The 22,644-nt window shown below is 37.7% G+C and overlaps 1 pseudogene; it reads right to left on the reverse strand.

Moving 5' to 3' along the window:
• LOC110259289 lies at positions 1,332–4,213 on the reverse strand (annotated as a pseudogene).

Below are 22,644 nucleotides of genomic sequence, written 5' to 3' on the forward strand. Positions count from 1 at the left end.
TGACTGCCCTGCAAAGATACAGTTTCATATTCTGCCATGTGAGGTTAGGTCTATTAGCTGTCTGTATAGACTAGGTAGGTCTAACTTCACTTTACATAGAATTGCCCCAAACCACCTGTTTTTAACTTGGGGCCCGCAATCCTGCTCTGAGCGTTACCTGGTCATTTCAGCTCCCAAGATTTTCCAGGGTTTGTGCATGAATCAGATGACGTCTGATTGGCTTCCCACAGAAAGGCATTTAGAGCTCATCCTCTCTCCCTCTCTAGGCCACTTTCCACATGCCCCTCAGCTTCCCATCTTCTAAAAGTTTGTTAATGTCTTCTAAACATTGTTGCCTGGTGTCCCATTCTCTTTATACTTGCATGTTTATAACATGCAAAAAAAGAAAACCCTTTTCATTATGATTTTAGTGGGATACCAAGAGAAAATGAACACAAACCATATGTTCAATTATCCAGATTTCATTGGAAATCTGTATCCATTTTATATTTAAAACAAAACTCAGTTGAAAACTTATGTCCACACATAAACCTACACTTGGATGTTTTTAGCAGCTTTATGCACAATTGCCAAACCTTGGAAGCTATCAAGATGTCCCTCAGTAGGTGAATGGATAAATAAACTGTGGTATATTTATACAGTGAAATTTTATTTAGTGCTAAAAACACATGAGCTATCAAGCCATTCAAAGACATGGAGGCATCTTAAATGAATATTTAAGTGAAAGAAGCCAGTCTGAAAAGGCTATGTACTGTATGATTCCAACAGTATCACATTCTGGAAAAGGAAAAATTATGGTGACAGGAAAATAGCAATGATTGCCAGGGGTTGTGGGGAGGAGGGTGAGTTTGTGGGATGGAAAAGAAGTGAAGCACAAATGATTTTTAGAACAGTGAAAATATGATATCACATCAATGGATACTTGTTTGTATACATTTATAAAAATCGATAGAACATGTAAGACCAAGAACGAATCCTAAACTACAGTTTAGGGGTGATTATGATGTGTCAGTGTAGGAGAATCCATCGTGACAAATGTACCACTCTGATGGGGAATTGGTTAATGGGAGAAGCTGTGCATGTGTGGGGAAAGGGAGTATATGGGAAGTCTATACTTTCTTCTCAATCTTGCTGTGAAATTTAAACTTCTCTAAAAAATAAAGCCTTAATTTAAACAAAAAAGTCACCTTTGCTATGTAAAACTTAAGCAAGGACAATTCCCCAGTGGTGCAGCAGGTTAAGAAACCAGCATTTTCGCAGCTATGGTGCAGCTGTGGCACGGGTTCGATTCCTGGCTCAGGAACGTACACATGCCATGGGTGTGGCCAAAAAGAAAACAAAACAAACAAACAAACTTAAGCAGTGTCCATGTTTGTCTTTTTCGGGCATAGAAAAAACATAATATTCACTACAGAAAAAACTATAATATCTGAGTTCGTATCAGTTTTAAAAATCCTCATTTTTTTTTCTCCATTCTAGATCATAATACTACCTCCAAAAGATCTCGGATTTTTTTTAAGTTTACTATCTGTTTTAGTTTCCTGTTGCTATGGTAACAAATGAATACAGCTTAGTAGCTTAAAAGAACACAAATGCATTATCTTAGAGTTCTATAAGTTAGCAGTCTGACGAAGTCTCACGAAGCTACAATCAAAATGCCAACAGATTTGCTTTCTTCTAGATGCTCTAGGGAGAAATCTTAGCCTTGGCTTTTTGTTGTTGTGTGTTTGTTTTAAAGAAACTGGTGTTTATTTCCAGTCAACTCTATTCCATTTTTTTGTGTGAGAGCGCTCTTTGTTGGAATGTGTAGTTCACCAAAGAACAACTTGATGTATGGAAGAACAACTTGAGGCTACTTAAGAGATCGCATTTACTCCCTTAGTAGCCTGAGCAGTGGAAGCTGCAGATCAGTCCCCAGTGGCAGACTGAGAATTACAGTCCTCACCCCGGAACTGATAGACAGGCACAGAGGGCACGTGGGCCTTCAGACAGGTCTGTAACTCAGATATAATAGCAGTAAACTCAGGAGCTGGAGCGGTATGCTCACCTTGAAATTCCTCCTGGGTCACATCCTTTCCAGCATCAGCCTGCACTTCCTTTACAATCTCTTTCAGGATTCTGTAGAAATATGGATAAGGCATGGCCTCTCATAGGTGCTCGTATGGTACTATGCATGCACAGAACTTCCTGGGCCAGCATTCATCACATCAGACCCACTGTTGTTACAGAGGATTACATGTCAACATAGTGCAGAGGAGAGTCTGTTACACAGAGCAAAGGCAGACAGGTTCACATAAGACAGCTCCGGAAGAGGCTAGTGGTAGGCTCTGGGATCAATAAACACCAGAAGACGTAGTTCCTGGAAGCCTTCCTGAATCTGATTAGTAAAGGTTCCAGAAGCAACGTGGCCAGTAATAAAAGTAACTCTGGAAAAAACTCTACTTTTACTCTGAAGCAGCAGAAAACCTCAGCCTAGCCCCATAGCCAGTATTCCTGGAGGATGTGACGTTGATATCAGGCAGATTTTCAGTGGTGACAGTGGTACAAGCCATCAGCAGAAGTTTCTGCCAGGTCCTCTTCAGGTTTATGATGGAGATGCCATCACTTATTTCCTTTGGCAGATGTACAGTTATTTCAAAGTCAGCATTGATGTTGCTTCAGTATATTCCTGCTGCAAGAAACTTGACAATATCCTCCTCCACCATCTGCAGGATACTGAGGGCTGAGACATTGTGAAAGATTCCCTGGGGTATGATATGAACCCAGGACATTGCCATATGGACCCCGCTTGGGTTGCAGTGCAAAGCTCAACAGGTATTGTAAAAGGTGAGTGATGGGGGTTACACTCAGAATTGTTTTCTGAGGAATGTGAATGGGTTTTTCTCCTCTCTCTTATGACATTTGACTCATAAATATCTCTTTGGGCATCAGTCTGTCCCATTCTCCAGTCCATTTTCCACACTCCTGTGGGATCCATCTCCCTGAAGCAACACTCATGTCATTCTACTCACCTTAGCTCAATCATTCTGAATTTCAATCTCTTTAAGGAATCATTTTGCAGTTCTTCCTGACATTTGCTCATTGTTCAAACTGGTCTGAATCTGCCATTCCAAATCAATTTCCCATGTTTCCTTTTTGGTGGACTACACATTCCAACAAATCAGAGCGCTCTATTACCAACAAAAGCCCATTCTCTGTTTTTCTGTCTTTAAGTTCCCTGTTACTCTCGCCTATATGGCCCTTGCCCTCCATTTATCAGTGCCCAACATTGCTCATCACTCAAGACCCAGATCAGAGTTCCTTCCTTTATCCTTTCACTGGAAATTGCGATCCAGCCCTATCATTGGCAGAAATGTACAGTCTTGAAGAAGGTAATTAACTTCATCATGCTTCAGTTTCTTTTTTATTTTTTTAAATTTTTATTTATTTATTTTTTGCTGTGCCCATGGCATGAGAAAGTTCCTGGGCCAGGAATTGAACCTGTGCCACAGCAGCTCTCTGAGCTGTTGCTGTGACAATGCCAGAGCCTTAACCCACTGCACCACAAAAGAACCCTATGCTTCAGTTTCCTTACCTGTTAAATGTAATGAGTTATATCTACCTTCTGGCTATTAAATAATGCATGTAAACCCATCTCTTACAGTGCCTGGTATAGGAGTACTTAGTACATGAATGAGACTATTATTATTATTATTATTGTGATTGATTAATACTTTTCTATTACACCTGTACTTTTCACCTTGTAGTCTTTGGAAGAGGAGCCCATATTTGCATCATGTGTGTTTGTCATAACCCTTGTTGACATATCTGACAATCAGTATAAACAGTGAATAAGAGTGAATAAATAAATATATCCTCCTATACTTTATTGCTAGTCTCCTCTGTGGCAAAAAGTCTTATATTATTTTCCTAGGGTTGCCACAGTAGATTGCCATACAGCGGGTGGCTTAAAATATTGGAAACTGATTCACAGTTTAAGAGGGTAGCAGTCCCCCTCACGGAAGGAACCGCAGGGCTGGTTCCTTCCGTGAGGGGGAAATTGTTCCATATCTCCCCTAGCTTCTAGTATTGGGTGGCAATTCCTGTAGTTCCTTATCCTTGTAGACACGTCCCTTGAATCTCTGCCTCTGTCTTCATAATTGCTCTTTTCTCCATGTCTCTGTGTCCTCTTTCTTTCTTTTATTTATTTATTTTTTCTTTTTAGGGCTGCACCTGTGGCATACAGAGGTTCCCAGGCTAGGGGTTGAATTGGAGCTGCAGCTGCTGCCCTACACCACAGCCACAGCAGCACAGGATCTGATCCACGTCTGTGACCTACACCCCAGCTGAGGGCAATGCTGGATCCTTAACCCACTGAGCAAGGCCAGGGATTGAATCTGGGTCCTCAGGAATGCTAGTCGGTTTCGTTACTGCTGAGACACAACAGGGACTCCCCAGTGTCCTCTTTCTTACAAGGACATCAGTCTTTGGATTTGGGGCCCACTCCAAGTCCAGAATGATTTCATCTCAAGTTCTGAATGAGGCCACATTCCCAAGTTTGGGTAGACATGAATTTTGTGGCAACATTATTCAACCCCCAACAAGTATGCACAAGTCTCCTTCCCACTTAAAACAAATTGTAACTGAAAATATAAATTCTAGCTAGACTGCAGAAGTCCAGGCCCTGTCCTACCCTAACTGGATTATGGCTTTGGTTACATCCCTTAACTATACCCAGTGTCAGTGTCTGCATGGGTAAAATAGGAGAAATAATAATATCGATTTCAAAGAGTTTCTGTGTAAATTAAAAGAGATAAGCCTTATGAAGGATTTACTATAATCTCGTTATTATTAATCCATCAATAAATGTTGTCTTCTCCTATTATTCATTTTTTAAATTTTTTATGGGACAAATCCCTTCACCTGGAAAGCTCACTACCTTTCCCACTTTTTACCCAAATCCTAAACTTTTGTGTCTCAGCTTAGGTGTCACTTCCTCAGGGAGGCATTCTCTGATGTCTCAACAGAATCTAATTGTCCTCAATCCCTCTTCTCAGTCCTTATCACAATTGTATAATGACCGATTAATTATTATGATCAAATAATAAGTGGATGCACATTAGGTTATTAACCTTTGGTGTCTGACCCCCCCCCCCCCATTGAGGTACACGTTTCCTGGGAATGAGAATTCCCTAGTTTGATATGGACTCATATTGCCTGAGATTGAATCCTGGCTCCTTTTCACTTCTTCCTTTGGTGAGTTCCTTAATGTGCTCAAGTATCCATTTCCTCATATTAAACGGCTATAACAACATATTTACATTAAGCAATTGTACGGATCGAATGAGATCCTGTCTAGAAAACACAAAGCTCACAGTGCCTGGCACCCAAGTGCTTAAAAATTGCTACTTAGTATTAATATTTTTTTCATCTCTGGCATCTAATTGACTAAGTGAATGAATTGACACTGAATGAATGAGGTAGGTTATTGGCCACATCTAGGAATACAATCTATGCCACGGAACAGTTTGGCCATTTAATATGTTCCAGTAACCTCGTCCTCACTAGATTTTCTCTAACCAAAGACGCTAAAAAGCCGAAGGGAAGAGGTGCCTAACACCACTATCCCAAATAATTTCCTCTCTTATAACCTTATGATCCCATTAAAACCAGAATTAAAAAAAAAAAAGCTTCATAGAATCCAATTTGTTTCTAGCCCCAGGGTGACCTTTTGGAGATGGAGAAAGACTTCTGGCAGGGCAGTGAAAAAGATCAGCTCAGGCAAGTCCGGGTCCTTAACAGGTGAAGTGTGTCTGGAGGCAACAGTGCCTAAATGTGGGAACAGAGAGAAGTCATTAGGACTTTTGCAGCTTTTAATGTGCTTCTCTACATTCTAGGGGGAAAAAAATGTTGCATGGATATAAAAAAGTGGCTGCAATAATTAAAAGTGTTCACTCCCTAAGAATAAATTGCTGTTCTAGAATAAACATGCCCACTGAAAAACCAAGCAATATTTATTCCTGCCTTGCCTTTACGGAAGTAGAGACAATTTCGTGGCACAGGTTTATCAGTCTGACCTGGTTTAAAACTCTGGTGGATGTGTCACTTGCATTTTAAAATGAGTCATGAATCACACAGGTTTTATTTTTTAAATTTCTTAATGATTTTTATTTTTTCCATTATAGTTGATGTACAGTGTTCTGTCAATTTCTTCTGTACAGCAAAGTGACCCAACCATATATATATATATACATATATACATACATATATATATATATTCTTTTCCTCACTTTTATTTGAGGGGGATGGTCGACAGTTTAATGGCTGAAGTCATTCATACTTCCTTAAGTAGGGGAAAGTAAAACGATGATTTTTTTTTTTGGTTGAGACACATCATTCTAGAACTTAAAGATTATCTAGTCCAAATATTGTAATTCACAAAAGATAAAACTGAGGAGCAGAGAGGTTAGGTGACTTGACTAGGATCACACTGCATTTTGGTATTTTGGATTCAGAATTCAAAACTGGATCTTCTGCTCAGTTATCAGACCCTTCCTTCCCTCACTGCTTGGCTCATCTACTAGGAGCAGCTGTTCCATTTAAGGTTAAGATGCAGCATCATGCAACTCCTGGACTAGAAGGGCAATGAAACTTTGTCTCATCTGTTTACTGAGTTTCAGGTTCACAGTTCTATTATTCCCCACAGGTAAGGCAAGTGCAACCTTGGATTCCATTTGTATGGAGAGCCAGAAAAGATGAACTCTCTCTCTTTCTTAGTACCAAACTATTCTTAATAACTGGGAAAGAAGTGTGAACATAAGTAAACATGGTTTTATTTATAAACACATACCATATATATATATATATATGCTATATATATTATATATATATTTATTTTTTAATTACTTTTTTTTTTCTTTTTAGGGCCGCACCTGCAGCATATGGACCCCAGGCTAGGGGTCAAATCAGAGCTGTAGCTGCCACCCTATGCCACTGCCATATCTGAGCAGCTTCTGTGACCTACACCACAGCTCATGGGAATGCCAGATCTTTAACCCATTGAGCGAGGTAAGGGATCAAACCTGCATTTTCATGGATACTAGTCAGATTCATTTTCGCTGAGCCACACTGGGAACTCCCAAAATAATTTTATTTTTAAGGAGGCCCCTGGCTTCCTTTACTCTACTTCCTCTCTTTGTCCTCGCTCGAAAGAGACTTGATTCCCCAGATGAATTTAAAACACCAGTTAGGCAACCCACAGTAATGGGCCCAGTTACTAGGTTAAAGCATCAAGCACCTCCTTGTGTTGTCCCCCCCCCCCCGCCTTTTTTCAACCTCTTTCATTAATGTAATTGAGGGAAAGAGTTAAGCGGGTTTGACCCTCTTCTCTCCTCTGTTTGGACTTTCTTCCTTCATGTGTTTATATAAAACTTGGTAGAATTCCAATAACTAGATTGAGAAAAAGGGATCATTTCTCACTTAGCTCACAAGATCCAGCTACATGTTCTATCTCCAAGGTCTCTCTGGGGCGTACTTATCATAAAACTTATAAACACTCATCCTAAACACTTACAAGGAAACATCTTTTTTATGAGTCATTTGGTTCATCTTTGGAATCCTTAAGTATAAAATCCCCTTAGTGAACCCACAGAGAGGAGATACATGATTTGGGGGGAAAATTAGGCATTTTTGGACCCTTTGATATATTTCCATCAAAATTCAACTCATTCATCTACTCAAAAAAATAGTTATTAAGGAGTTCTTACTGTGGTGCAGTGGGTTAAGACTCTGACTGCAGTGGCTTGAGTCCCTGACCAGGTGGGTGCAGGTTTGATCCCTGGCACAGTATAGTGGGTTAAAGGATCCACTGTGGGGTAGATTGTAGCTGTGGCTACAATCCAGGTAGTTCAATGCCTGGACTGGGAACTTCCATATGTCATGGTTGTGGCCATTAAAAAAATTAGCTATTAAACATATTCTATGTGCCAGACAATTTCAGATACTGGGGAAGAGGGGTGAACAAGACAGATGATCTTCTATCCCAATGGAGCTTTGATTCTATTTGGAAAGACAAAAACACATCATTATGCCATCCCGCTTTCTAAAAGCATTACATATCATTGGCCATTTATCAAGCTCTGGGTGCTGTTTGAAATGCTTTATAAATTGTATTTCATTTAATCCTTATTGTCTCCTTATGAAGTAGTACATTGATGATATGATACAAGGTATCACAGGGCATAATAATGCAATATGTTGCAGATAGAAAAGTAAAAATACCCAAAGTCCCACAGTTTTTTAGTATTTGAGGTAGACTCTAAACTCAGATTCAGCTGAACCAAGGAATGCCTATATGCACCTGATTTTCATCCTTTTGTTTACCAATGTTATCGAGTAATCACAGTGTCTTGGGTTCTATGCTGACAACTAAAGTATGAAAAAGATTAAGACTGTCAGTACCATCAAGAAACATCCAGCTGGTGGAGGAGACAGACATAAAAATAAACTCCTGCAAGGATGTGTTATGGGGACTGAGGCAGAAGATTGTAGAAGAGGTAGTGGAGGACCAAGGAGAGAAAGATATGTTCCAGTAGTGACATATTTCAGGAGGAGCTGGCACTTGAGCTGCATTCATCACTGTGTAGAACTCTTCCCCATTCCTGGTGCCGTTGCACAGAGTAAGGTGGCTCTGTGATCACAGTGAGAGACTGGAGACAAATAGCCAGTGTTCGTATGAACCTTTGCAGCTAATTCACAGTGTGTGAAAAAATGGCTGAAATTTCTGATATAATACATAGGACATTCCCCACATATGTAATGGAGTTAATGATACCTTACCTATCCTCATAATGAAGTTTCATGTGTATTCCAAATGGGCTGAGACATGATGTCTTAAATCTGACATCAAAATTTAAAAAACAAAAACAAACATAAACAAGTGGGACTACATCAAACTAAAAAGCTTCCCCATAGTAAAAGAAGCAAGCAACAAAATGAAAAGACAACCTACAGAGTGGGAGAAAATATTTGCTAACCATCTGTCTGATAAGGGGCTAATATTCAAATACATAAGAAACTCATACAACTCAATAGCAAAAAATCACCAAAAATCCTAATAAAAACTGGGCAGAATACTTTTTTCCTTTTTTTTTTTTTGCTTTGCTTCTTAGGGCCCCACCTGTAGCATATAGAAATTCCCAGGCAAGGAGTTGAATCGGAGCTGCAGCTGCCAGTCTACACCACAGCCACAGCAAGATGGGATCCGAGCTGTGTCTGCGATCTACATCACAGCCCATGGCAATGCCAAATCTTTAACCCACTGAGCCAGGCCAGGAATCGAACCTGCAACCTCATAGATACTAGTTGGGTTTGTAACCCACGGAGCCATGAGGGGAACTTCTGGGCAGAATATTGAATAGACATTTTTCCCAATGAAGACATAAAATGGTCAACAAGGACATGAAAATAGGCTTTATATCACTAGTCACCACGGAAAAGTACATCAAAACCACAATGAGATGTCTCTCCTATCTGTTAGCATGGTTATTATCAAAAAGACAGGAGGTTAAAAAGTGCTGGCAAAGATGTGGAAAAAGGGAGTTCTCTGATGGCCTAGTGGGTTGAGGCTCCTGCATTCTCACTACTGTGGTCCTGGTTGCTGCTGTGCAGTGTAGGTTCAGTCTCTGGCCCAGGAATTCCCACATACTGTCTGTGTGGCAAAAAAAGAAAAAACAAAACAAACAAAAAAACAAAAACCAAGAGAGAACCTGAAATAAACATTGCAACTCTCATTAAAAAAAAAAAAAAAAAAAAAAAAAGATGTGGAAAAAGACCCTTAGGCATTGTTGGTGGGGATATAATTTGGTACAAGCTTTATGGAGAACCATATGGAGGTTCTCCAAAATTTTAAAATATAATTACTATATAATCCGGCAATGCCACTTCTTGATAAATATCTGAAGGAAATGACACCATTATCTTGAAGAGATATGTGCACTCTCATGTTTATTACAGCATTATTCGTAATAGCCAAGACATGGGAAGAACCTAAAAGTCTGACAGAAGAATGGACAAAGAAAATGCATCAAAATATAGTGGGTTCAGTTCCAGACAACCACAATAAAGCAAATATCACAATAAAGGAGTCACACAATTTTTTTTTGTTTCCCAGTGCATATGAGAGTTGTGTCTATACTCTGCTGTAGTCTATTGTGTGCAATAGCACTACATGTAAAAAAAAATGTATAAACCTAAAATCTGACTAGTATCCATGAGGATGCCGGTTCAATCCCTGCCCTTGCTCAATGAGTTGGGGATCCACTGTTGCCCTGAGCTCTGGTGTAGGTCGCAGATGCATCTTGGATCCTGCATTGCTATGGCTGTGGTCTAGGCCCATGGCTACAGCTCTGATTTGACCCCTAGTCCAGGAACTTCCATATGCTGCACGTGCAGCCCTAAAAAGCTATATGTGTGTGTATGTGTGTGTGTGTGTGTGTGTCTGCAGTAAGGCTGGATCCTTTAACCCACTGCACCAGGCCAGGGATAGAACCCATGTCTCTGCAGCAACCAGAGCCACTGCAGTCAGATTCTTAACCCACTGTGCCACAGTAGGTACTCCTAAAAATATCTTATCTCTAAAAAATGCTAACCATCATCTTAGCCTACAGAGAGTCATGGTGGTAACATCAAAAGTGACTGGTCACAAATTGTCATAACAGATGTAATAATAATGAAAAAGTTGAAATATTGTGAGAACCACCAAAATTTGAAAGAGAGAGTGAGCAAACGCTTTTAGAAAAATGTCATTGATAGACTTGCTAGATACAGGGTTTCCAAAAACCTTCAATATATAAAAGCCAAATATTGGTGAAGCATTAAAATGAAGTATGCCTGTGCATGTTTAGAATATATAATGGATTATTATCCAGCCATTGAAAATAAGATAATCCTGCCTTTTGAAACAACATGGCTGAAACTCGACGGCAGTAGGCTAAGTCAGACCGAGAAATACAGTATGCTTTTACTTAGATGTGGAAGCTAAAAATGCCAAGCTCATAGAAATAGGGAGTATGATGGTGGTTACCAAGGGTTCGGGGAAGGAGGAAATGGTCAAAAGGTACAGATTTCCAGTTATAAGATGAGTAAGTTCTGGGTATCTGATGTACAGCGTGGTGACTATAGTTAACAATATTGTTTTATATACTTGAAAGTTGTTGAGTAGATCTTAAATGTAACCCTCACACATAAAAGTTAATTATGTGAGAGGACAGAGGTATTAACCTTATTGCGGTAAACATTTTGTAATACATATTCATATAAAATCATCCTGTTATATACCTCAAATTTACATATCCTATATGTTAATAGTATCTCAATAAAGTTGGAAAAAATAAAAACTGCCAATCAATTTAGGTAACACTATAAGGAGTTCACCTAATGAGATCTAAATGTATGAGTACTTTGAAGAGGAATATTGGGATTTCATCACATTTTGATGATTTTTCATCATACATTTGGATAATCTAGGCTTTAAAAATAAATATATTTATTATATACTGATTGCAACAGAATTCATATAATAACCAATGTCAGAAAGTCAGAAAGAATGTTTTCCCTATTACCCTCATCCTACTCTTTAGAAGCTACTGTTGAGTTTGGTATATATCCTTACAAAGCTCCTTGTAGGTTCATACACATTCTCATATAATTTTTACACATGTAAAGAGAATAATACTTCAAAGTTATCTGTGTACTTTATCCATATTTTCAAACATGCAATATTCACCTTAGTCATAACAAGATGTTGGTCCAACTGAAGTAATTTAAGATTTATTCAAAAAAGAATATAAAGAGAAAGCACAGGGTAATATTTAGCATCTAATATCCATAATAGAATCTTGCAGGAGTTTGATATATTGAAATACAAGCCTTATATATAGTAAAAGCATTTACCTAATTCACTTGGTTTCGCAAATGATTAAACATTAATTTATCATATGACTCAACAATTCCACTTTTAGGTATTTTCCAAGAAAAATGAAAACTAGGTCTATATAAAAACTTGTACATGAATATTTATATCAGTATTACTCATAACAGCCAAAAGGTAGAAACCATCAAAATGTTCATCAACAGATGGATAAATGAAACCTGATATATTTATACAATGGAATATTATTCATCTATAAAAAGAAATAAAATACTGTTATATGCTACAATATGGATGGATTTTAAATCATTATGCTGAGTGACAGAAACCAGTTACAGAAGACTACATATTATGTGATGTAATTTATATTAGATGTCTAAAATAGCAAAATCCGGAGCTCCTGTCATGGCTCAGTGGTTAACGAATCCAACTAGGAACCATGAGGTTGTGGGTTCGATCCCTGGCCTTGCTCAGTGGGTCAAGGATCCGGCGTTGCCATGAGCTGTGATGTAGGTCGCAGTTGCGGCTGGGATCCCGCGTTGCTGTGGCTCTGGCGTAGGCCGGTGGCTACAGCTCCAATTAGACCCCTAGCCTGGGAACCTCCATATGCCGCAGGAGCGGCTCTCAAAAGGCAAAAAGACAAAGAAAGCAAAATCCACAGAGGCAGAAAGTAGAACAGTAGTTGCTTAAAACTATGGAGGGGATGTTCGCTAAATGGTATAGGGTTATTCTTTTGAGATGATGAAAATGCTCTAAAATTTGTTGTTGATTATATATGTGAATACTATAAAAGCCATTGAATTACACACTTTACGTGACTGAATGGTATGTTGTTGGAGTTCCTTTCATGGCTCAGTGGATTAAGAACTCAGCTAGTATCCAATGAGGATGCAGGTTTGAATCCCTGGCCTTGCTCAGTGGGTTAAGAATCCAGTATTGCTGCAAGCTGTGGTGTAGATCATGATATGGCCCCCAGCCTGGGAACTTCCATATGTCACAGGTGAGGCCCTAAAACAAAAAAGACTCCCTCCTCCTAAAAAAGTCGCTGGATGTTATGTTGTGTATTTGTATCTCAATAAACTGCGTGGTTTTTTCTAAATAAATTCATTTGACTTCCACTTGACAAGTCACCCATAGAGTTCTTCCAATTCATAGAGGAGGCAATTTCAGTTTGCCATTAAAAAAAGTAAAACGTATGCAAGACTGGATTTAGAATTAGGAAGAAGCAAGTATGACAAGTGGGAAGTCCCACTGCTGGTGGCTTTGAAGGATGGTGGTAAGAAAGATAAGTCATAAGGAGGAAATCATACTAATTAGATCTGGATCTTATTTTCATCTTCCTAGGCTTCAGTCAGTAGAGGAATGTATGTCCTAATAAGGTCAGGGGATGGAAACAGATGATGTTGGTACCTCCCCCTTGCCTTCACTCACCTAGAGGTTTGCCTGCAGCTCCAGTGGACATTTTCCATAAGACCATGGATTTCTTCGCCTGGTTTTTTGTTTGGTTTGGTTTGGTTTTTTTGTTTGTTAGTTAGTTTGTTTGTTTTTCTGGTTGCGGGAATGTTCTTATTCTGGTGGGACAGGTAGAACTACATAAGTTATTCCTAGAAGCAACCCCCAATCAATGCGTGATGGGGATTGGTTGATAAAGACCATACCTTGTTTATTCCTCAGTATAGTAATTGTTAGCTTTATGTTAAACAGTCTTTAAAGACCCTCAGACTGAACCCTAGTTGCCCAGAGTGGTAACCCACCAATAAACATATGCTTTATCCCCTGTCTCATTCCCTGAAATCACATCCTAAATGCAGTACTTCACCCAAGTTCTCATTGCAGCTTCTTCAATAAGCAGGAGGACACTGAAAGCAGGGGGTAATTGCCTGCTTTCCAGCTGGGGTCTCTAGGAGGAAACTAGAAAGTTATACAAAGGATGCACATGAATATGGATCAGCCCAGCATAATAACAAGGAATAGGTGGGTATGATCAGAAAGAATATCTAGTTGTCCTCAATTTTTGTGTCTAGTGGATCATAAACTGAGAATGTGTGAAATTGCCACTCGTGCTCTTGGAAGACCGAGAGCCCTATATAGCAGAGGCTGATAGTAGAAGGCCACTGGGCCAAGGGACAAGAAAGGGACATGACAAAAACCTATGGGCTTTTAGTTAGCAAAATCTGGAGGAGAATAGAGCTGACAAGTGGAAGATAATGGCTTCTCTCTAGGAGTATTATCCAAGCCAATACAGTGGGTTTACTTGCCATAGGATGTCACTAGAAAATACCACAGGTTCAGTTGCTATAGGATGCCAGCAGGGATCCCAGTGACAGACTTACAAGGGTTATTTTGCCAAAGAAGAGCAGAAAGCAGCACATATATCAAAATCAGCATGAAACAAGAGACCCTTCTCCCGTGACATATTTCCTTCTACTAATAAACTGGAATGCCATCTTTGAAGTAGAAACAAGACAGGAGACAGGCTTTCTGAGAGACTGGGCATTTTTATCCTAGAATTTTACCCAGATCCACCTGAAAGTACTCTTTATGTCTTTAGATAGATCCAACTAAAGCGGAAGCCTAATGACAGTTAAAAATTATATTTTCTCCTGCTTACCAGCAGGTGGAAATCAAGAGTATCCAGAAAAAGTACTTTTTGTTGCTTATCTTAGTTTCTAGTGTGAGTTAAATTGTGAACTTAACTGTATACAAATGAGATTACTGTTTTGTAAAATTGCCATATTAATTTTAGACGGTGAACTGTGTTATATCCTATAATGTTAACTTATTTAATCATTTCTTTATTACATTTAGGTTATTTCCAATACTTGTTTGTTACAGACATTGCCACAATGAATAAAATATACTTGACCTATTAACTTTCTACACACATTTATCTATTTGAAGCTGAAAAATTTGTGAGTATCTCTGTAACGTCAATTTTTGGAGTGAAATTGCCAGTCAGAGCATATGTAGTTTGTGGCTATTGCTTTAAATTGCTCATTTTGGAAATTTTTAGGCATTTACAAAAGTAGAAAAAATAGCTCTTAAAAACTCACATGTCTCCATTACTGAACTTCTAACAAGTGTGAGCACCAGGAATCTTGTTTTATTTATATCTTCTCCCATTTATTTTTATTTTTTATTTTTTATTTTATTTTATTTTATTTTTTGTCTTTTTTGAGGGCCACACCTGAGGTACATGGATGTTCCCAGGCTAGGGGTCTAATGGGAGCTGTAGCTACTGGCCTACACCTCAGCCACAGCAACACAAGATCTGAGCTGCGTCTATGACCTACACCACAGCTCACGGTAACGCTGGATCCTTAACTCACCGAGCAAGGCCAGGGATTGTACCTGCGTCCTCATGGATGCTAGTCAGATTCCTTTCCACTGCACCACGACAGGATTAACCTCTCCTCCCCAATCTAGGATTATTTTGAGGGATCTATTCATCATGTCATTTCACTTGCAAATATTTAACGTTTATCTCTAAAATATAAGCACTCTCAAAATTATAGCAATAACATCATTATCATACCTGAAAATGATTCCATCATTGAAATGAAAACATCACTCAAATTTATGCTTCCTTCATAATTCTGCTGCTACTGCAGCTATTTCTTCTCTCCTGCTCCTTCTCCCATGAAGATTAGCAGTCATTTATCAGATATGCGTTTTGTAAATCTTTTCTCCCAGTTTGTGGCTTGTCTTTTTTATTCTCTTGAAATAGAAAAGTCTTTCGTGAGTAGAAAGTTCTAATTTTAATGAACTTCAGCTTATCAATTCTTTCTTTCATGACTTGTGCCTTTGGTGTTTTGTCTAAAAGTCATCAACAAACCAAAGGTCATCTAGATTTTCTATGTTATCTTCTAAAAGTTTTAGAGTTTGGTGTTTTACATTTTGGTCTGTGACCCATTTTGAGTTAATTTTTGTGGAAGTTATAGGGTCTGTGTCTAGATTTTTTTTTTTTAAATGTGATTGTCCAACTGCCCTAGCATCATTTATTTAAAGGACTATCTTGGCTGCATTGTACTGCTTTTGTTCCTTTGTCGAAGATCAATTGTCTGTATTTATGGAGGTAGGTCTATTTCTGGACTCTTTATTTCTGTCCCATTGACCTATTTGTGTGTTCTTTTGCCACTACCATTACTGTCTTGATCCATTGTAGTTTTATAGTAAGTCTTAAAGTGGGGTAATGTCAGTCTTCCAAACTTTATCATCTTCAACATTGTGTTGGCTATTCCGGGTCTTTTGTCTTTCCATATAAACTTTGAAATCAGTTCATTGATATCCACAAGATAACTTGGTGGAATAAAAAAGTTTTTATTGATATATAATTAACATGGGATTTTGACTGGCATGGCATTCAATCTATAAATCAAATGGGAAAGTACTGAAATCTTGACAATACTGAGTCTTCCTATCCTATTTATTAAATTCTATTTATTAAATTCTTTGATTTAATCAGAGTTGTGAAGTTTTCCTCATATAGATATGTACCTATTTTTCTAGGTTTATACATAAGTATTTCATGTTGGGCCATACGATGTAAATGATACTATGTTTTTAATTTCAATTTCCATTTGTTCATTCTTATTATGTAGGAAAGTGATTGACTTTTCTATAGTATCCTGGTATCCTGCAACCTAGCTGTAATAGCTTCCTAGTTCCAGACGTTTTTCCCCCTATTATTTCAGGTTCTCTACATAGATGATCACATCATCTGTGAATAAAGACAGTTTTATTTCATCATTCCCAATATGTATATTCAACTTTTGGTAGTTCTCCCCCCCCCCAAGTTTCTCATCATTAAATTTAATGTTAGATGTAGGATTTTTATAGATTTTTGTTTTTATAAAGTTGGGAAAATCCCCCTCTTTTCCTAGTTTACTGAGAATTTTTATCATAAAAAAGTGTTTGATGTTGTAAAATGCTTTTTCTGCACCTATGGATATGATTGTGTGATTTTTTTTTCTTCTTCAGCTGGTTGATGTGAATGGATTACATTAACTGATTTATGAAGTTTCAACCAGCCTAGTAGATCTGGGGTAAATCCCACTTGGTCATGATGTGTAATTGTTTGGGCTTATTTCGCTAATTTTCTCCCTATATATTTGAGATAGAAGTTTAATTGATTTTCGTTATTTATTGTAAAGATATATAATTGTGATTTAGGTGCTTCCCACACATTCTGAAATATCAATATTCATTGTAAAATATTATCTAATATCCATTAGATTTCCTCTCTGATTCACGTAGCATTGATGGTTGTTTTGCTTCATTCCTGAACATTTAGGGAATTTTCTAATTATCTTTCTGTTGTTGAATTCTAGTTCAATCCACTGTGATCAAAGAACTGGATTAAAAATGATTTCAGCCCTTTGAAATTAACCACACATTTTATGAACCTGGCTATATTCCATTTTGGTAAATATTTCACGTGCACTTGAAAAGAAAGTGTATGTTGCCAGTTGGATGTAATTTTATCTATCAGCTGTCACATTGACTGCATTGTTTAAATTTTCTATATTCTTATTGCATTTTCCCCTAGTCTAACAGTTATTATGTTAACATTTCCAAGTACTGTTGTTATTCACTCTCCCTTTTAGCTCTATAACATTTAAAAATATATTTTCCTATGTGTTATTAGATACATATTTAGACTAGTTATGTATTTTTTATTTTATGCTTTTTTTTTTAGGGCTGTACCTGCAGCATATGAAAGTTCCTAGGTTAGGGGATGAATCAGAGCTGCAGCTACCAGCTTACTTCACAGCCATAGCAACGTGGGATCTGAGCTGTGTCTGTGACCTATACCACAGCTCACAGCAATGGCAATGCAGGATCCTTAACCCAATGAGGGAGGTCAGGGATTGAACCTGAATTCTCATGGATACTAGCTGGGATTGTTACAGCTTGAATCACAATAGGAACTTCCTGTATTTTTTAAATTACCACTTTTTTCACTATAAAATCTCTCAATCTTTAGTATTACATTTTGCTTCACAATCTTCTTGTGTGATATATGAATAGATCTATTTTATTTCATTTACATTAATCTTTCCTTGATGTATCTTTTGTCCATTCTGTTACTTCCAAACTTTTTTGTGTCCTTACATGCATTGATTCAAAGGAAAGCTCTGGGATTTTACCAGGGCTATTTATCTTTGGTGGGACCTAAACTTGACCATTTTTCATAAGCCTTAAGGTCTGTTGAACACTCGGTTGAACTGCTCTTCTCTTTTGCTATTACTTTTACTTCTGAAATCTTCAATTTCCTCAAGGAAATAATCACCACAAATGCAGGCTTGATTCCTTTAGTCTGCTTTTTCTTTCCTCTTCTAGATATTGGTTCTGTCTCTAGTTCCCTTTGCCTAGTAATTTTCTGATATTTTAAATCAATTTTTAAGACATTTTACCCCATTGTTTTTGTTGTTCTCAGAGTTATAAAGATCTGAACAAAACTGAGGATATTACTGGAACTGTAATTTCTTGTTGTTGATTAAAAAGGGGGTGGGTCCAACACATTCCGATTAAGAATAATGTTTTCTGTATGCTTTCCTTTAATTTATCCTCTTAAATTAACTTTTTCTTCATTTTCCTTTATTTTTATTTATATTGCTGTTCTCTAACTTCTTTTGATGCTTAGTCTGTTTTTTCTAATTTTGTTCTTTTTAAATAGACTAATTAAAAGTTATATATTTTCCCTAAAAACAACTCACAAGAAGTATTTACTATTCACAAATACTTCTTGTGTATACTAAAATTTGAGCTATATGATATTTTCAGTACCACCATCGAATTATTTTCTAAATTTGATTATATGATCCATGAGTTATTTCAAAATTTGTTACATAATTTTCCTAGTTATCTTATTAAAAATTGTTTTCTACATTGATTTGTTGTGAACAGAGAAAATTATCAGACTGATTTTAGCCCTTGGAAATTGCTGGGGTTTTGTTTGTTCATTTATAATGACCTGGTATTTGGTCAGATTTTGTGAATATTTAGAATATGCTTGAAAAGAAATTCCTATTCTTCAGTTATTGAGTATCTTTCATGAAGACAAATTAATTCAGCTTTTAAATCACATTGTTCAAAGGATCAATAGATTTATTTATTTACTTACTTATTAACTGTCCCTGTGGTAGTTTGTACTATGTCAATTTGCTTAAGGTAGAGCTGCATTTCCCAGAAGTCTTGCCCTTAGGCAGTGTTGGGTCAGATTTGCAAAAGGGAAGCAGCAATGTCTGTTGAAGCCAGATATAGTCAAGGATACAGAGAAAGGGATCCAGTGGGCTCTGGCTTGTCCACACTGTTTTCTACTCCATGTCCAGATTTTTCTAACCAGCCATGGCCCCAAGCCCATGAGGGAAACTTGGCTGAAGTTTCACAGCTGTAACTACACTGGAGCCACAGCTTTCCAGACTTCTTCCTGAGCTTTCCTTCCTCATCTCACTTCAGCACTGGGATATCCTGGATGCTGCCGTGGGTCCATGCATGGCAAAGTTTCAGGAGAGTGGAATGATGCCTTTCCTCTGACTCTCCAAAATCTCCCTCCCAGACCACGGCCTCCTGGTTCCTCCCACAATTTCAAAAGGCCTATTTCTATAACAAATCCTCTATTCTATAATTCATAGCTTTGCAGCCCTGATTAAGTCCTATCTGAGAAGTGATCTACTCTTTTAAAACTTAGAATGTGATGTATTTACCTTAATTGTTCACCAGTATGCACTTTTCCTGAGTATATTGGTAAAAGCAAACATTTACTTTTATCTCCCCCTTCAAAAATGTTTTTTCTATAGTTATTTTATGTGGTTATTATTTTTATTATTTTGTCTTTTTAGGGCTGCACCTGCGGTATATGGAAGTTCCCAGGCTAGGGGTCGAATTGGAGCTGTAGCTGCTGGCCTACGCCAGAAACACAGCAACGCTGGATCTGAGCCATGTCTGTGACCTACACCATAGCCTACGGCAATACCAGATCCTTAACCCACTGAGTGAGGCCAGGGATCAAACCCACATCCTCATGGATACTAGTTGGCTCATTCACTAGTTGCAGCCACGATGGGAACGCCTATGTGATGATTTTCTTAACTGCACAGGTCTAGGCATCTGACAGTGTAAGATATGTGTGTAACTGAGTCGTGTTGCTGTACAGCAGAAATTGGCACAACATAGCACATCAACTATAATTTAAAACATTAAAAATAAAATGGCTTTACAGACACCCCTCACCCAATCACAATAATCTACTGTTATAGTCCCACCAGGCAAGGACTGGCAATGCCAAACGCTGACAAGGATCTGGAGCAACTTGAACTCTCACAAACTTCTGTTGGAAGTATAAGTTGATACAAGCCCTTTTTTAGAAATGTCGATATCCACTAAAGTGAAATATATGCATGCTAGCAATTTCACTTATACGAATCTAACAGAAAGGGGGATGTACATTCGGTAGATGACCGTGAGAGCACGAGAGAAGGTTTAGAATGCTGGTGTTGTCTATCTTCCACATGGTGGTGGGTATGCGTATGTTCACTTTGTAAACAGCGATCAGCTGTATTCTCAGCTTTTTCCCTGCCATACGTTTGTAAGTCATACTTCAAAAAAGGTTTACTTAGAAAGAACGAGCACCCTAAACCTTATAACTATTAAAAACAACAAAATAAAGTTTTAAAAAATGTTTTTCTATAGTTATTTTATGTAATTATTTTCTTAATACACAGGCCTAGGGCACTGGCGGTGTTAAAATTTCAATTACTTCTACGCACCGCAGGATTCGAACAGTTTGACAAATTTGGAAACTTTGAGTCTACAGGCCTTGATATATTTTTTTGAAATTCTCATTAGTCTTATATCCTTCCAAAAATATCCTGGAGAATTTTAAAAGCCCTTATCCCAGAGACTCTACTCCAAGGGATCTGGGATAGGATCAAGGGAAATGCATTTCTCACAACTAGCCCAGATAATTCTAAGGAAGGTGTTTGTGGACTTCTTTTTGGGAAAAGTGCATCTAGAAAAAAAATCGGGAAATACCTCAATATACCACTGTTCTCCTTGATCCTTTCTGTTCATTTTAATCATTTTTCAAAGTAGAAAAGATAAAAAGGTGAAACAATAATATTACCACCTTCTCCATTTTTTTCTGGACCATCCAGACTCTTCCTTTAAGAAGTTTTCATCTCTAAGTATGATAAACATGTAATTTTGTTTAAAAATGTTACATGTAATGTATTTTAATGTTTCTGAACAACAAAAAATAACTTAAAAACCTCTTCAGAAAAATTGCATCAACACTTTACTGTAAGAATAAACTGAGGTCATGTCAAAATGTAATTTTAAATTAATTATTCACTACACAATTTGAATTCCTTGAGGTTTAGGAAATTTATGTATGTGTAACTTAAGAGCAACTTTTCCTGAATACCTGCATCCGTGCAAAAAAAAAAAAATGAAAGAAAGAAAAGAAAGCACATCTTTTCTTGGTTATGGCTGGCACATAATCATTCATAGGAAAGGCATACCTAGTCATCCAGTTTTAGGGGACAGAAGCATTGCACACACATTCAACCACACTATTCTTCTTAATATTCTCCCAAATTTTTACATAATCCTGCAATAACTGACATATTTGAATTGTAACACATAAAGTAGGGGCGTGAAAATCTGTCTAGGAAAAAAATAACATAATAGTTATAGGGATTCACAGTAGCTGACTTCTAAGCTTGGCCAACGGCACTTCTTGCAATGCTCTTTTCCTTAATGACATTCCTGGATAACATAGTAACTACCATTGACTAAAAACAACCATTAGAGAGGTTCTTTCACAACAATAGATTCACCTTTTGAATCAGCAGTACAAATTCCTCACCCTCAAATGAAGTAAATCAACACAGAGATCCAGCACTACACATAGCCGCGGACACGGCAAAATTACTTTGAAACCTAAGTTTTACTTTTGACACATAACAGTTTCCAACTTGAACTTTCCTTGGCTTTTCCGTCACCCTTGTTAGATGGTTTAGGAAAGAGACATCCCTCTTACCACCCACAGCAGCACCAGGCACCTCATGACCCCTCTCCCCATAGAAGCACAAACACAGGTTCAAAGGAAAGCAAGCCTATCTCCTATTTTTGTCTCTCCCCTTCTTTATTGTCTTCTGTCCTTTTTCTTTTTCTTGATAACTTGCTTGATGGCTTAGTCAAAAGAAGATTGTTAAAGTCAAGAGGAGTCATGAGATGCAGCAAAAATAAGACAGCATTCCATTTAATTAGGACACCCCCTTTCTTGATGGGTTCCTCTAAAAAAAAGTTTTTAAGTGGATTCTGCTTCTCTTGTGCAAAGAAAAACTGATAGAGGCAAGGATTTGAGATACCATTTGAAAGGTTATGTGTTTTTGACTTATGAACTTCATATTATTTCAAATAAAGTCCCCAATAATTCTTGGAGCATTTCTGAAAAAATAACTATGGGTTTGACTGAATGATAAAAACATCTGCCACGCTGATACATATCAATTCACATTTTGTCAGGTGCTCAATTCAGCCTGCTCACAATACTAATGGGTTTAATTAGATGAAACAAACCTATCTGAATTGGTTTGGCTTCAGAATTTGTTTACTAAACATTGAGGAAGTTGAGGGATACTTGTATTTCCTTTTAAAATCTGTGAAGCATGGAGAAAGTTTTTTGTAGAAAATTGAAATGTAAATGCAAAGCTCTTGTCAATAACATT

The sequence above is a fragment of the Sus scrofa genome, chromosome 2, assembly GCF_000003025.6.
Source record: "Sus scrofa isolate TJ Tabasco breed Duroc chromosome 2, Sscrofa11.1, whole genome shotgun sequence".
Classification (NCBI taxonomy): Eukaryota; Metazoa; Chordata; class Mammalia; order Artiodactyla; family Suidae; genus Sus; species Sus scrofa.